Consider the following 17134-nt stretch of genomic DNA (forward strand, 5'->3'; position numbering starts at 1 on the left):
AAAGAAAGAGATAAAAAGCGAGAGAGAGAAATAGGGGAAGAAAATTTGAATGTGACAGATAAGGGACATTAATTATTAAGATTAGAAAACCGCTGACTAGTCACAACCACAAACCGTACCCTGTCTAGTGATTGAGTACGGCTCCTCTGTTTGACCACAGCCACAGGCAGGAAGTAAAACCAAACTCCTGTCAGACCGTGGGATCACAGAAAGTGGAAACGGTGCCCACTGACTTCCTCCCTCCTCACTCCTTCAACCTTCCGGCTCAAATAGCAATGTCCCTGCACTTCACGCAAACTGGATTCGCTGCTCACAGACAGGTCTTCTCCACACTGGAGAGACAAAACATAGAGTCTGTGATCGCTTTGCAGAACACCCATGTTCTGACTGTAGAAATGACCGTGAGCATCCAGTTGTGTGTCCCTTTAACACCCCACCGTGTGTCCCTTTAACACCTCACTGTGTGTCCCTTTAACACCCCACCATGTGCCCCTTTAACACCTCACTGTGTGCCCCTTTAACACCCCACCATGTGCCCCTTTAACACCTCACTGTGTGTCCCTTTAACACCCCACCGTGTGCCCCTTTAACACCCCACCGTGTGTCCCTTTAACACCCCACTGTGTGCCCCTTTAACACCCCACTGTGTCCCCCTTTAACACCCCACCATGTGCCCTTTTAACACCCCATGTGTCCCTTTAACACCACACAATGTGCCCCTTTAACACCCCACTATGTGCCCCTTTAACACCCCACCGTGTGTCCCTTTAACACCCCACTGTGTGCCCCTTTTAACACCCCACTGTGTGCCCCTTTAACACCTCACTGTGTGTCCCTTTAACACCCCACCGTGTGCCCCTTTAACACCCCACCGTGTGCCCCTTTAACACCTCACCGTGTGTCCCTTTAACACCCCACTGTGTCCCCCTTTAACACCCCACTGTGTGCCCCTTTAACACCCCACTGTGTGCCCCTTTAACACCCCATGTGTCCCTTTAACACCACACTATGTGCCCCTTTAACACCCCACCGTGTGTCCCTTTAACACCCCACTGTGTGCCCCTTTAACACCCCACAATGTGCCCCTTTAACACCCCACCGTGTGCCTCTTTTAACACCCCACCATGTTCCCCTTTAACACCCCACAATGTGCCCCTTTAACACCCCACCATGTTCCCCTTTAACACCCCACTGTGTGCACTTTTAACACCCCACTGTGTCCCTTTAACATCACACAATGTGCCCCTTTAACACCCCACAATGTGCCCCTTTAACACCCAACCATGTGCCCCTTTAACACCCCACTGTGTGCCCCTTTGACACCCCACTGTGTGCCCCTTTAACACCCAACCATGTGCCCCTTTAACACCCCACCGTGTGCCCCTTTAACACCCCACCGTGTGCCCCTTTAACACCCTGTGTCCCTTAAACACCCCACCGTGTGCCCCTTTAACACCCTGTGTCCCTTAAACACCCCACCATGTGCCCCTTTAACACTCCACCATGTGCCCCTTTAACACTCCACCATGTGCCCCTTTAACACTCCACCATGTGCCCCTTTAACACCCCACTGTGTGTCCCTTTAACACCCCACAATGTGCCCCTTTAACACCCAACCATGTGCCCCTTTAACACTCCACCATGTGCCCCTTTAACACCTCACCGTGTGTCCCTTTAACACTCCACCGTGTGTCCCTTTAACACTCCACCATGTGCCCCTTTAACATCCCACTATGTGTCCCTTTAACACTCCACCATGTGCCCCTTTAACACCCCACCGTGTGCCCCTTTAACACCCTGTGTCCCTTTAACACCCCACTGTGTGTCCCTTTAACACTCCACCATGTGCCCCTTTAACACTCCACTGTGTGTCCCTTTAACACTCCACCATGTGCCCCTTTAACACCCCACTGTGTGTCCCTTTAACACCCTACTGTGTGCCCCTTTAACACCCAACCATGTGCCCCTTTAACACCCCACCGTGTGTCCCTTTAACACTCCACCATGTGCCCCTTTAACACTCCACCATGTGCCCCTTTAACACTCCACCGTGTGTCCCTTTAACACTCCACCATGTGCCCCTTTAACATCCCACTGTGTGTCCCTTTAACACTCCACCATGTGCCCCTTTAACACCTCACCGTGTGTCCCTTTAACACTCCACCGTGTGTCCCTTTAACACTCCACCATGTGCCCCTTTAACATCCCACTATGTGTCCCTTTAACACTCCACCATGTGCCCCTTTAACACTCCACCATGTGCCCCTTTAACATCCCACTATGTGTCCCTTTAACACTCCACCATGTGCCCCTTTAACACTCCACCATGTGCCCCTTTAACATCCCACTGTGTGTCCCTTTAACACTCCACCATGTGCCCCTTTAACATCCCACTGTGTGTCCCTTTAACACTCCACCATGTGCCCCTTTAACATCCCACTGTGTGTCCCTTTAACACCCCACCATGTGCCCCTTTAACACTCCACCATGTGCCCCTTTAACACCCCACCGTGTGTCCCTTTAACACTCCACCATGTGCCCCTTTAACACCCCACCATGTGCCCCTTTAACATCCCACTGTGTGTCCCTTTAACACCCCACTGTGTGTCCCTTTAACACCCCACCGTGTCCTTTAACACCCCACTGTGTGCCTCTTTAACACCCCACTGTGTGCCCCTTTAACATCCCACCATGTGCCCCTTTAACACCCCACTGTGTGTCCCTTTAACACCCCACCGTGTGTCCCTTTAACACCCCACTGTGTGTCCCTTTAACACTCCACCATGTGCCCCTTTAACACTCCACCATGTGCCCCTTTAACACCCCACCATGTGCCCCTTTAACATCCCACTGTGTGTCCCTTTAACACCCCACTGTGTGTCCCTTTAACACCCCACCGTGTCCCTTTAACACCCCACTGTGTGTCCCTTTAACACCCCACCGTGTGTCCCTTTAACACTCCACCATGTGCCCCTTTAACACCCCACTGTGTGTCCCTTTAACACTCCACCATGTGCCCCTTTAACACCCCACTGTGTGTCCCTTTAACACTCCACCATGTGCCCCTTTAACACCCCACTGTGTGTCCCTTTAACACTCCACCATGTGCCCCTTTAACACTCCACTGTGTGTCCCTTTAACACTCCACCATGTGCCCCTTTAACACTCCACCATGTGCCCCTTTAACACCCCACCATGTGCCCCTTTAACATCCCACTGTGTGTCCCTTTAACACCCCACTGTGTGTCCCTTTAACACCCCACCGTGTGTCCCTTTAACACTCCACCATGTGCCCCTTTAACACCCCACTGTGTGTCCCTTTAACACCCCACCATGTGCCCCTTTAACACCCCACTGTGTGTCCCTTTAACACTCCACCATGTGCCCCTTTAACACTCCACCATGTGCCCCTTTAACACCCCACCATGTGCCCCTTTAACATCCCACTGTGTGTCCCTTTAACACCCCACTGTGTGTCCCTTTAACACCCCACCGTGTCCCTTTAACACCCCACTGTGTGTCCCTTTAACACCCCACCATGTGCCCCTTTAACACCCCACTGTGTGTCCCTTTAACACCCCACCATGTGCCCCTTTAACACCCCACTGTGTGTCCCTTTAACACCCCACCGTGTCCCTTTAACACCCCACCATGTGCCCCTTTAACACCCCACTGTGTGTCCCTTTAACACCCCACCGTGTGCCCCTTTTACACCCCACTGTGTGTCCCTTTAACACCCCACCGTGTTCCTTTAACACCCCACTGTGTGTCCCTTTAACACCCCGTGTGCCCCTTTAACACCCCACTGTGTGTCCCTTTAACAACCCACCGTGTCCCTTTAACACCCCACTGTGTGTCCCTTTAACACCCCACCGTGTGTCCCTTTAACAACCCACCGTGTCCCTTTAACACCCCACTGTGTGTCCCTTTAACACCCCACTGTGTGTCCCTTTAACACCCCACTGTGTGTCCCTTTAACACCCCGTGTGCCCCTTAAACACCCCACCGTGTCCCTTTAACACCCCACTGTGTGTCCCTTTAACACCCCACCGTGTGCCCCTTTAACACCCCACTGTGTGTCCCTTTAACACCCCACCGCGTCCCTTTAACACCCCACTGTGTGTCCCTTTAACAACCCGTGTGCCCCTTTAACACCCCACTGTGTGCCCCTTTAACACCCCACTGTGTGTCCCTTTAACACCCTGTGTGTCCCTTTAACACCCCACTGTGTGTCCCTTTAACACCCCACTGTGTGTCCCTTTCACACCCCACTGTGTGTCCCTTTCACACCCCACTGTGTGTCCCTTTAACACCCCACCGTGTCCCTTTAACACCCCACTGTGTGTCCCTTTCACACCCCACTGTGTGTCCCTTTAACACCCCACCATGTGCCCCTTTAACACCCCACTGTGTGTCCCTTTAACACCCCACTGTGTGTCCCTTTAACACCCCGTGTGTCCCTTTAACATTCCACCGTGTATCCCTTTAACAACCCACCGTGTCCCTTTAACACCCCACTGTGTGTCCTTTTAACACCACACCATGTGCCCCTTTAACACCCCACTGTGTGTCCCTTTAACATCCCACTGTGTGTCCCTTTAACACTCCACCATGTGCCCCTTTAACATCCCACTGTGTGTCCCTTTAACACCCCACCATGTGCCCCTTTAACACTCCACCATGTGCCCCTTTAACACCCCACCGTGGGCCCCTTTAACACTCCACCATGTGCCCCTTTAACACCCCACCGTGTGTCCCTTTAACACTCCACCATGTGCCCCTTTAACACCCCACCATGTGCCCCTTTAACATCCCACTGTGTGTCCCTTTAACACCCCACTGTGTGTCCCTTTAACACCCCACCGTGTCCTTTAACACCCCACTGTGTGTCCCTTTAACAACCCACCGTGTGTCCCTTTAACACCCCACTGTGTGTCCCTTTAACACGCCACCGTGTGTCCCTTTAACACCCCACTGTGTGTCCCTTTAACACTCCACCATGTGCCCCTTTAACACTCCACCATGTGCCCCTTTAACACCCCACTGTGTGTCCCTTTAACACTCCACCATGTGCCCCTTTAACACTCCACCATGTGCCCCTTTAACACCCCACCGTGTGTCCCTTTAACACCCCACCGTGTCCCTTTAACACCCCACTGTGTGTCCCTTTAACACCCCACCATGTGCCCCTTTAACATCCCACTGTGTGTCCCTTTAACACCCCACCATGTGCCCCTTTAACACCCCACTGTGTGTCCCTTTAACACCCCACCGTGTCCCTTTAACACCCCACCATGTGCCCCTTTAACACCCCACTGTGTGTCCCTTTAACACCCCACCGTGTGCCCCTTTTACACCCCACTGTGTGTCCCTTTAACACCCCACCGTGTTCCTTTAACACCCCACTGTGTGTCCCTTTAACACCCCGTGTGCCCCTTTAACACCCCACTGTGTGTCCCTTTAACAACCCACCGTGTCCCTTTAACACCCCACTGTGTGTCCCTTTAACACCCCACCGTGTGTCCCTTTAACAACCCACCGTGTCCCTTTAACACCCCACTGTGTGTCCCTTTAACACCCCACTGTGTGTCCCTTTAACACCCCACTGTGTGTCCCTTTAACACCCCGTGTGCCCCTTAAACACCCCACCGTGTCCCTTTAACACCCCACTGTGTGTCCCTTTAACACCCCACCGTGTGCCCCTTTAACACCCCACTGTGTGTCCCTTTAACACCCCACCGCGTCCCTTTAACACCCCACTGTGTGTCCCTTTAACAACCCGTGTGCCCCTTTAACACCCCACTGTGTGCCCCTTTAACACCCCACTGTGTGTCCCTTTAACACCCTGTGTGTCCCTTTAACACCCCACTGTGTGTCCCTTTAACACCCCACCGTGTCCCTTTAACACCCCACTGTGTGTCCCTTTCACACCCCACTGTGGGTCCCTTTAACACCCCACTGTGTGCCCCTTTAACACCCCACTGTGTGTCCTTTTAACACCACACCATGTGCCCCTTTAACACCCCACTGTGTGTCCCTTTAACACCCTACTGTGGGCCCCTTTAACACCCCATTGTGTGTCCCATTAACACCACACCGTGTCCCTTTAACAACCCACTGTGTCCCTTTAACACCCCACCGTGTGCCCCTTTAACACGCCACCATATGCCCCTTTAACACCCCACTGTGTGTCCCTTTAACACCCCACCGTGTGCCCCTTTAACACCCCACCATATGCCCCTTTAACACCCCACTGTGTGTCACTTTAACACCCCACCATGTGCGCCTTTAACACCCCACGTGTGTCCCTTTAACAACCCACCGTGTCCCTTTAACACCCCACTGTGGGCCCCTTTAACACCCACTGTGTGTCCCTTTAACACCCCACTGTGGGCCCCTTTAACACCCCATTGTGTGTCCCATTAACACCCCACCGTGTCCCTTTAACAACCCACTGTGTCCCTTTAACACCCCACCGTGTGCCCCTTTAACACCCCACCATATGCCCCTTTAACACCCCACTGTGTGCCCCTTTAACACCCCACCGTGTGCCCCTTTTACACCCCACCATATGCCCCTTTAACACCCCACCGTGTGCCCCTTTAACACCCCACCATATGCCCCTTTAACACCCCACTGTGGGCCCCTTTAACACCCCACTGTGTGTCCCTTTAACACCCCACTGTGTGTCCCTTTAAAACCCCATGTGCCCCTGTAACACCCCACTGTGTGTCCCTTTAAAACCCCATGTGCCCCTTTAACACCCCACTGTGTGTCCCTTTAACACCCCACCGTGTCCCTTTAACACACCACTGTGCGTCCCTTTAACACCCCACCGTGTCCCTTTAACACCCCACTGTGTGTCCCTTTAACACCCCACCATGTGCCCCTTTAACACTCCACCGTGTCCCTTTAACACCCCACTGTGTGTCCCTTTAACACCCCACCATCAGACCCTTTAACACCCCAGTGTGTGTCCCTTTAACACCCCACTGTGTGTCCCTTTAACACCCCGTGTGTCCCTTTAACATTCCACCGTGTATCCCTTTAACAACCCACCGTGTCCCTTTAACACCCCACTCGATGTCCCTTTAACACCCCATTGTGTGTCCCTTTAACACCCCACTGTGTGTCCCTTTAACACCACACCATATGCCCCTTTAACACCCCAGTGTGCCCCTTTAACACCCCACTGTGTGTCCCTTTAACACCCCACTGTGTGCCCCTTTAACACCCCACTGTGTGACCCTTTAACACCCCACTGTGTGTCCCTTTAACACCACACCATATGCCCCTTTAGCACCCCACTGTGTGTCCCTTTAACACCCCACCATGTGCCCCTTTAACACCCCACTGTGTGTCCCTTTAACACCCCTCTGTGTGCCCCTTTAACACCCCACTGTGTCCCTTTAACACCACACAATGTGCCCCTTTAACACCCCACTATGTGCCCCTTTAACACCCAACCAAGTGCCCCTTTAACACCCCACTGTGTGCCCCTTTGACACCCCACCGTGTGCCGCCTTTAACACCCCACCGTGTGCCCCTTTAACACCCCGTGTCCCTTAAACACCCCACCGTGTGCCCCTTTAACACCACACAATGTGCCCCTTTAACACCCCACTGTGTGCCCCTTTAACACCCAACCATGTGCCCCTTTAACACCCCACTGTGTGTCCCTTTCACACCCCACTGTGTGCCCCTTTAACACCCCACTGTGTGTCCCTTTCACACCCCACTGTGTGTCCCTTTAACACCCCACCATGTGCCCCTTTAACACCCCACCGTGTGCCGCCTTTAACACCCCACTGTGTGCCCCTTTAACACCCCATGTCCCTTAAACACCCCACCGTGTGCCCCTTTAACACCACACAATGTGCCCCTTTAACACCCCACTGTGTGCCCCTTTAACACCCAACCATGTGCCCCTTTAACACCACACAATGTGCCCCTTTAACACCCCACTGTGTGCCCCTTTAACACCCAACCATGTGCCCCTTTAACACCCCACTGTGTGTCCCTTTAACACCCCACCATGTGCACCTTTAACACCCCGTGTCCCCTTACCATCCCACCGTGTCCCTTTAACACCCCACCATGTGCACCTTTAACACCCCACCGTGTGTCCCTTTAACACCCCACTGTGTGCCCCTTTAACACCCCACTGTGTGCCCCTTTAACACCTCACCGTGTGTCCCTTTAACACCTCACCGTGTGTCCCTTTAACACCCCACCGTGTGTCCCTTTAACACCTCACTGTGTGTCCCTTTAACACCCCACTGTGTGTCCCTTTAACACCTCACTGTGTGTCCCTTTAACACCCCACCGTGTGTCCCTTTAACACCCCACTGTGTGTCCCTTTAACACCTCACTGTGTGTCCCTTTAACACCTCACTGTGTGTCCCTTTAACACCCCACCGTGTGTCCCTTTAACACCTCACTGTGTGTCCCTTTAACACCCCACTGTGTGTCCCTTTAACAACCCACCGTGTGCCCCTTAAACACCCCACTGTGAGCCCCTTTAACACCCCACCGTGTCCCTTTAACACCTCACTGTGTGTCCCTTTAACACCCCACCATGTGCCCCTTTAACACCCCACTGTGTGTCCCTTTAACACCCCACCATCTGCCCCTTTAACACCCCAGTGTGTGTCCCTTTAACACCCCACTGTGTGTCGCTTTAACACCCCGTGTGTCCCTTTAACATTCCACCGTGTATCCCTTTAACAACCCACCGTGTCCCTTTAACACCCCACTCGATGTCCCTTTAACACCCCACTGTGTATCCTTTTTAACACCACACCATGTGCCCCTTTAACACCCCACTGTGTGACCCTTTAACACCCCACTGTGTGTCCCTTTAACACCACACCATGTGCCCCTTTAACACCCCACTGTGTGTCCCTTTAACACCCCACTGTGTGACCCTTTAACACCCCACTGTGTGACCCTTTAACACCCCACTGTGTGTCCCTTTAACACCACACCATGTGCCCCTTTAACACCCCACTGTGTGTCCCTTTAACACCCCACTGTGTGACCCTTTAACACCCCACCGTGTCCCTTTAACACCCCACTGTGTGTCCCTTTGACACCCCACTGTGTGTCCCTTTAACAACCCACCGTGTCCCTTTAACACCCCACTGTGTGTCCCTTTGACACCCCACTGAGTGCCCCTTTAACACCCCACTGAGTGCCCCTTTAACAACCCACTGTGTGTCCCTTTAACACCTCACCGTGTGCCCCTTTAACACCCCACCGTGTGTCCCTTTAACACCCCGTGTCCCTTTAACACCCCACCATGTGCACCTTTAACACCCCACTGTGTGTCCCTTTAACACCCCACCGTGTGCCCCTTTAACACCCCACTGTGTGTCCCTTTAACACCCCACTGTGTGTCCCTTTAACACCACACCATATGCCCCTTTAGCACCCCACTGTGTGTCCCTTTAACACCCCACCATGTGTCCCTTTAACACCCCACTGTGTGTCCCTTTAACACCCCTCTGTGTGCCCCTTTAACACCCCACTGTGTCCCTTTAACACCTCACCATGTTCCCCTTTAACACCCCTCTGTGTGCCCCTTTAACACCCCACTGTGTCCCTTTAACACCACACAATGTGCCCCTTTAACACCCCACTATGTGCCCCTTTAACACCCAACCAAGTGCCCCTTTAACACCCCACTGTGTGCCCCTTTGACACCCCACTGTGTGCCCCTTTAACACCCAACCATGTGCCCCTTTAACACCCCACCGTGTGCCGCCTTTAACACCCCACCGTGTGCCCCTTTAACACCCCGTGTCCCTTAAACACCCCACCGTGTGCCCCTTTAACACCACACAATGTGCCCCTTTAACACCCCACTGTGTGCCCCTTTAACACCCAACCATGTGCCCCTTTAACACCCCACTGTGTGTCCCTTTCACACCCCACTGTGTGTCCCTTTAACACCCCACCATGTGCCCCTTTAACACCCCACCGTGTGCCCCTTTAACACCACACAATGTGCCCCTTTAACACCCCACTGTGTGCCCCTTTAACACCCAACCATGTGCCCCTTTAACACCACACAATGTGCCCCTTTAACACCCCATCATGTGCCCCTTTAACACCCCGTGTCCCCTTACCATCCCACCGTGTCCCTTTAACACCCCACCATGTGCACCTTTAACACCCCACCGTGTGTCCCTTTAACACCCCACTGTGTGCCCCTTTAACACCTCACCGTGTGTCCCTTTAACACCTCACCGTGTGTCCCTTTAACACCCCACCGTGTGTCCCTTTAACACCTCACTGTGTGTCCCTTTAACACCCCACTGTGTGTCCCTTTAACACCTCACTGTGTGTCCCTTTAACACCCCACCGTGTGTCCCTTTAACACCCCACTGTGTGTCCCTTTAACACCTCACTGTGTGTCCCTTTAACACCTCACTGTGTGTCCCTTTAACACCCCACCGTGTGTCCCTTTAACACCTCACTGTGTGTCCCTTTAACACCCCACTGTGTGTCCCTTTAACACCCCACCGTGTGCCCCTTTAACACCCCACTGTGTGCCCCTTTAACACCCAACCATGTGCCCCTTTAACACCCCACCGTGTGTCCCTTTAACACCCCACTGTGTGCCCCTTTAACACCCCACTGTGTGCCCCTTTAACACCCCACCGTGTGTCCCTTTAACACCTCACTGTGTGTCCCTTTAACACCCCACCGTGTGTCCCTTTAACACCTCACTGTGTGTCCCTTTAACACACCACTGTGGGCCCCTTTAACACCCCACTGTGTGTCCCTTTAACACCCCACTGTGTGTCCCTTTAACAACCCACCGTGTCCCTTTAACACCCCACTGTGTGTCCCTTTAACACCCCACCATATGCCCCTTTAACACCCCACTGTGTGTCCCTTTAACACCCCACCGTGTCCCTTTAACACCCCACTGTGTGCCCCTTTAACACCCCAGTGTGTGTCCCTTTAACACCCCACTGTGTGTCCCTTTAACACCCCGTGTGTCCCTTTAACATTCCACCGTGTATCCCTTTAACAACCCACCGTGTCCCTTTAACACCCCACTCGATGTCCCTTTAACACCCCACTGTGTATCCTTTTTAACACCACACCATGTGCCCCTTTAAGACCCCACTGTGTGTCCCTTTAACACCCCACTGTGTGCCCCTTTAACACCCCACTGTGGGTCCCTTTAACACCACACCATGTGCCCCTTTAACACCCAACTGTGTGTCCATTTAATACCACACCATATGCCCCTTTAACACCCCACTGTGTGTCCCTTTAACACCCCACCGTGTGTCCCTTTAACACCCCACCGTGTGCCCCTTTAACACCCCACTGTGTGACCCTTTAACACCCCACTGTGTGTCCCTTTAACACCACACCATGTGCCCCTTTAACACCCCACTGTGTGTCCCTTTAACACCCCACCGTGTGTCCCTTTAACACCCCACCGTGTGCCCCTTTAACACCCCACTGTGTGTCCCTTTAACACCCCACTGTGTGTCCCTTTGACACCCCACCGTGTGCCCCTTTAACACCCCACTGAGTGCCCCTTTAACACCTCACCATGTGCCCCTTTAACACCCCGTGTCCCTTTAACACCCCACCATGTGCACCTTTAACTCCCAACCATGTACCCCTTTAACACCCCACCGTGTGCCCGTTTAACACCACACAATGTGCCCCTTTAACACCCCACCGTGTGCCCCTTTAACACCACACAATGTGTCCCTTTAACACCCCACTGTGTGCCCCTTTAACACCCCACCGTGTGTCCCTTTAACACCTCACTGTGTGTCCCTTTAACACCCCACCGTGTGTCCCTTTAACACCTCACTGTGTGTCCCTTTAACACCCCACTGTGGGCCCCTTTAACACCCCACCGTGTGTCCCTTTAACACCTCACTGTGTGTCCCTTTAACACCCCACCGTGTGTCCCTTTAACACCTCACTGTGTGTCCCTTTAACACCCCACTGTGGGCCCCTTTAACACCCCACTGTGTGTCCCATTAACACCCCACCGTGTCCCTTTAACATCCCACTGTGTGTCCCTTTAACACCCCACTGTGTGTCCCTTTAACACCCCACCGTGTGTCCCTTTAACACCCCACCGTGTCCCTTTAACACCCCACTGTGTGTCCCTTTAACACCTCACTGTGTGCCCCTTTAACACCCCACTGTGTGTCCCTTTAACACCCCACCGTGTGCCCCTTTAACACCCCACTGTGTGTCCCTTTAACACCCCACCGTGTGTCCCTTTAACACCTCACTGTGTGTCCCTTTAACACCCCACTGTGGGCCCCTTTAACACCCCACTGTGTGTCCCTTTAACACCCCACTGTGTGTCCCATTAACACCCCACCGTGTCCCTTTAACATCCCACTGTGTGTCCCTTTAACACCTCACTGTGTGTCCCTTTAACACCTCACTGTGTGCCCCTTTAACACCCCACTGTGTGTCCCTTTAACACCCCACCGTGTGTCCCTTTAACACCCCACCATGTCCCTTTAACACCCCACTGTGTGTCCCTTTAACACCTCACTGTGTGCCCCTTTAACACCCCACTGTGTGTCCCTTTAACACCCCACCGTGTGCCCCTTTAACACCCCACTGTGTGTCCCTTTAACACCCCACCGTGTGCCCCTTTAACACCCCACTGTGTGTCCCTTTAATACCCCAGCATGTGCCCCTTTAACACCCCACTGTGTGTCCCTTTAACACCCCACCGTGTGCCCCTTTAACACCCCACTGTGTGTCCCTTTAATACCCCACCATGTGCCCCTTTAACACCCCACCATGTGCCCCTTTAACACCCCACCGTGTGCCCCTTTAACACCCCACCATGTGCCCCTTTAACACCCCACTGTGTGTCCTTTATATAATATAGTTTTATTACAAAGAAATAGATTTTTAAATATTACAACAAATACAACACAATGCAATTCAAAACAGTACAAAAATAGTACAAAACTATACCAAAATAATAAAAAGAAAATTCCCCAACCCACCCTCCTATATTAATGTATAAACATATATATAGTGAAGTATAAAATTAAAAAAAAACAAAACTTGCTATTTAACTAACTAAATAAATACCTAACAACAAACAAATAAATAGTAATAACTCAGCCCAGCCAAACAAAACACTTATACATTCACAGTTCCTCCTCCCTGGAGATTGGACTCATGAAACACAATCTTTACGGCTATATAAACACCCTTGTTAGTGTGGCAGATAAATCTGTGTCCAGGTATTTCAAAAAGGGTTGCCATGTCTTGTAAAAATTCTCAGTTTTGTGGTGTACCATATTTGTGAGAAAATCTAGGGGAATATGCTCCATAACAATTTTACGCCAACCAGACAGGCCTGGGGGGGTATTCTGATATCCAACCTAGCAAGATATTCTTCCTTGCACAGAATGTAAGAATATTGAAAAGTTTTTCCTTATGCAAGTCTACAGGAAATACAATGGGTAGGCCTAAAAGGAGCAAAATAGAGTCCTTCTCCACCCCTACACCTAAAATCCTCTCCATTGCACCCACCGCAGCACTCCAAAATGTTTAAAACCTGTCACAAGACCAAAGACAATGGGTAAGAGTACCCATACAGACCTTGCACTTGGGACATGCTGAAGATACCCGTGGTTTAAATTTTGATAAAAGGTCTAGGGCTAAGTGGACACTGTGGAGAATCTTCAACTGTAAAGCATGGGTCCTTTTGCAAATTGATACATTTCTTGCATTCTCCCAAATATCCTCCCATGCTTATGAAGAAACTTCAACACCCAGCTCTCTTTCCCACATCTTGCAGAGTCAATCAGACTCATCTGAGGTGGCACCCTCCAATTGGTGATATAGAGTACTGACAGAGAGTGTACCCTTAGCCCTTAGTACCCCTCTTTCTATGTCAGATTTGTGGGGATCAGTCAAAAGTGTGGCCTTTTTTTGAATTAAATCCCTAACTTGAAAAAAACGAAAGAGGTCTCTCTTAGGTAACTCGTACTTCTGTACTAACTGATCAAAGGACAGTTAAATAAATCACTCATGCAAGATATACCCCTAGCTGCCCAACGTTTAAATCCTGAATCTATCATACCTGGGTGAAAACTCGTCCTACCCACTAAAGGTGTAAACAAAGATGTTTTGCCAATATTACCTTCCCTCTGCCGAATTGCCCTCCATGCTTTAACAGTATTGATGACGATTGGGTTACGGCAATATTCCCTAACTGTCCTCACCTTGTCCAAAAACAGCAAACTGGGAAGGGGGCACCTTGCCTGGGAGACTTCGATATCTATCCATATTGAAAGAGGGTTCCCACAAACCCAATCACTCACGTAGGTCAAAAGTGAGCTTAATTGGTAATTTTTAATGTCCGGAAGGTCTACTCCCCCCAGTCTGTGAGGCAACTGCAGTTTGGCTAATTTAATCGGGGCCATTTACGGTGCCAGATAAAGGAGCTGAACCAACCATTCAGTCTCCTGAGTGAGTGTTTGTTTATTGAAAATCAGGGGGAGCATCTGTATAGGGTATAGCAAACAAGGGAGAATATTCATCTTAATAAGCGCTATCCGACCCAACCATGAGACTGGAAGTGCCTCCCATCTTTGGAGATCTTGTTTAATTTTTTCAAATAATTGAGTAAAATTGGCTTTGAACAGCCAATCCAGAAGTAAAGTAATGAATATGCCCAAATACACAAAACCCTCCTGTGACCACCTAAATGGGAATCTATAGTCACTCTCAAGAGCCAACTCTTTCGTAAGACCACCCATAGGCATAGCCTCTGATTTAGCAAAATTAATCTTATACCCTGAAAAAGCACCAAACACGTGAATGCATTGTATCAGCCAAGGCACTGAGACTGCTGGATTTGTCAAGAAAATTAGAACATCCTCTGCATACAACAAGATCTTATTTTGACCCCACTTCTGGAGCTGATATACTGAGATCCCCATGAATGGCCTCTGCCAATGGTTCAATCACCAACGTAAAAAGTAACGGTGAAAGAGGACAGCCCTGCCGGCTGCCCCTAGAGATATTAAAATTGCTTGATCGTACCCCGTTGGTAATGACCGCAGCGAGAGGTACACTGTCGAGAACCTTTACCCATCTTATGAAAACTTCGCCCAGACCAAACCGGTCTAGAGTATAGAAAAGGTACGGCCACTCAACTCAGTCAAATGCCTTCTCTGCATCTAAAGAAATCACCAATCCCTGTACTGACTGCTGTTGGCATGCTTGAATTATGTTAAGCAGCCTCCTAACATTATTGGAGGATCTGCGACCCTTCATGAAGCCCGCCTGATCCTCTTTATTAATAGAGAGTAACACAGATTCCAGCCTTAACACAAGAGCCTTAGAGAGGATCTTAAAGTCCACATTTAAGAGTGAGATGGGCCTGTATGAAGCACAGTCTTCCGGATCCTTCCCTTTTTTAAGGATAAGTGAAATATTGGCCTCTCTCAGAGGTGGTGGGAGGCAATCATGACTGTATGAATCATTAAACATATTGAGCATCGAGCCTGACAGTATACTTATAAATTCCTTAAAGAATTCACTGGGAAGTCCGTCAGGGCCAGGCGCCTTTCCACTCTGAAGCTGCCTCACAGCTTCCTGCACTTCTTGCTCTGATAATGGGGCATTGAGAAAGGACTGTTGTTCAGAAGTCCCTGGTGGTCTAGTGGTTAGGATTCGGCGCTTTCACCGCCGCGGCCCGGGTTCGATTCCCGGTCAGGGAAACTGTTTTCAGGGGGTTTATAGGCTCCCCGTTCTTCGTAATTGCTCTATACAGTTATTTATTGTGGGCGGCACGGTGGCACAGTGGTTAGCACTGCTGCCTCACAGCGCCAGAGACCCGGGTTCAATTCCCGCCTCAGGCGACTGACTGTGTGGAGTTTGCACGTTCTCCCCGTGTCTGCGTGGGTTTCCTCCGGGTGCTCCGGTTTCCTCCCACACTCCAAAGATGTGCAGGTCAGGTGAATTGGCCATGCTAAATTGCCCGTAGTGTTAGGTAAGGGGTAGATATAGATGTAGGGGTATGGGTGGGTTACGCTTCGGCGGGGCGGTGTGGACTTGTTGGGCCGAAGGGCCTGTTTCCACACTGTAAGTAATCTAATCTAAAAAAAAAAAAAAGAAGTCACACCCGGGAGCTTCAGATCTCTAAAAAAGGATTCCATTTTGGCCTGCCCCTCCTCACAATTCTCAGGCTGATATAACTTAGAGTAGAATCTCTGGAACGCCATATTAATCTTTTTAGAGTCACATGTTAGGTTCGCAGACCCTTCCCTAATCGCTGTAATGGTTTGTGGGGCACTTCTCTTTCTGGCAAGGTATGCTCAGTATTTGCCCGGCTTGTCACCATGCTCGTATAACCTTTACTTTGCAAAAGCCAGCTCCTTCTTTGCCGTCTGCGTGAGCACGGAATTTAGTGCAGACCACAGTGCCGTCATTCTCTGTAGTTTGACCAACAAGGGTCTGTCAAAATAGGCCTTCTCGGCTGCCTTCAACCGTGCTTCAAGGAGACGTTGCTGCTCACCCTTCTGCCACTTCCTACTGGTGGAATATGAAATAACTAACCCCCTGGCATAAGCTTTGGCAGTTTCCCAGAGAACAGATGAGCTATCAACCGAGCCTATGTTGATGCCTAGGAATGCCCGAAATTCCCCAGAGAAATACTCCACAAACTTGCTGTCCATGAGAATAAAGAGGGCCATTCGCCAGTACCTTGAATCCACTGTAACATTCTTAATCTCAACCATGAGGTACGCTGGAGAATGATCAGAGATGGCAATATTACCAATCGTACAAGATGCCACCAGATCCAGGGTTACTACAGGGGTCAGAAAAAAATCAATCCTCGTGTGACATCTATGTGGATTGGAGAAAAATGTGAAATCCCTACCTGTAGGGTGGAGACACCTCCAGACGTCCACCAACCCTAATTCCTCACACAGACCCACTAACTGTTTAGTTCGTGCAGAGGGTATCGAGGGACCTTTAGGTAACCTGTCTACTGTGAGGTCCATGAGGCAGTTAAAATCTCCTCCCTATAATGATATGCCGAGACTTGAGACATATCAGTTTAGAAAAAGCATCTACCAAGAATTTAAGAGGATGAGCT

The 17134-nt window shown here is 50.9% G+C and overlaps 1 non-coding gene across 1 annotated transcript; it reads left to right on the forward strand.

Annotated features, from left to right (window-relative positions):
* The first annotated feature begins 15680 nt into the window (after positions 1–15680).
* trnae-uuc (transfer RNA glutamic acid (anticodon UUC)) lies at positions 15681–15752 on the forward strand. The gene has a single exon. It is a non-coding gene; the product is annotated as a tRNA-Glu (tRNA).
* The last annotated feature ends 1382 nt before the right edge of the window (positions 15753–17134 follow it).

The sequence above is a fragment of the Chiloscyllium punctatum genome, chromosome 34 (genome assembly GCF_047496795.1).
Source record: "Chiloscyllium punctatum isolate Juve2018m chromosome 34, sChiPun1.3, whole genome shotgun sequence".
Lineage (NCBI taxonomy): Eukaryota > Metazoa > Chordata > Chondrichthyes > Orectolobiformes > Hemiscylliidae > Chiloscyllium > Chiloscyllium punctatum.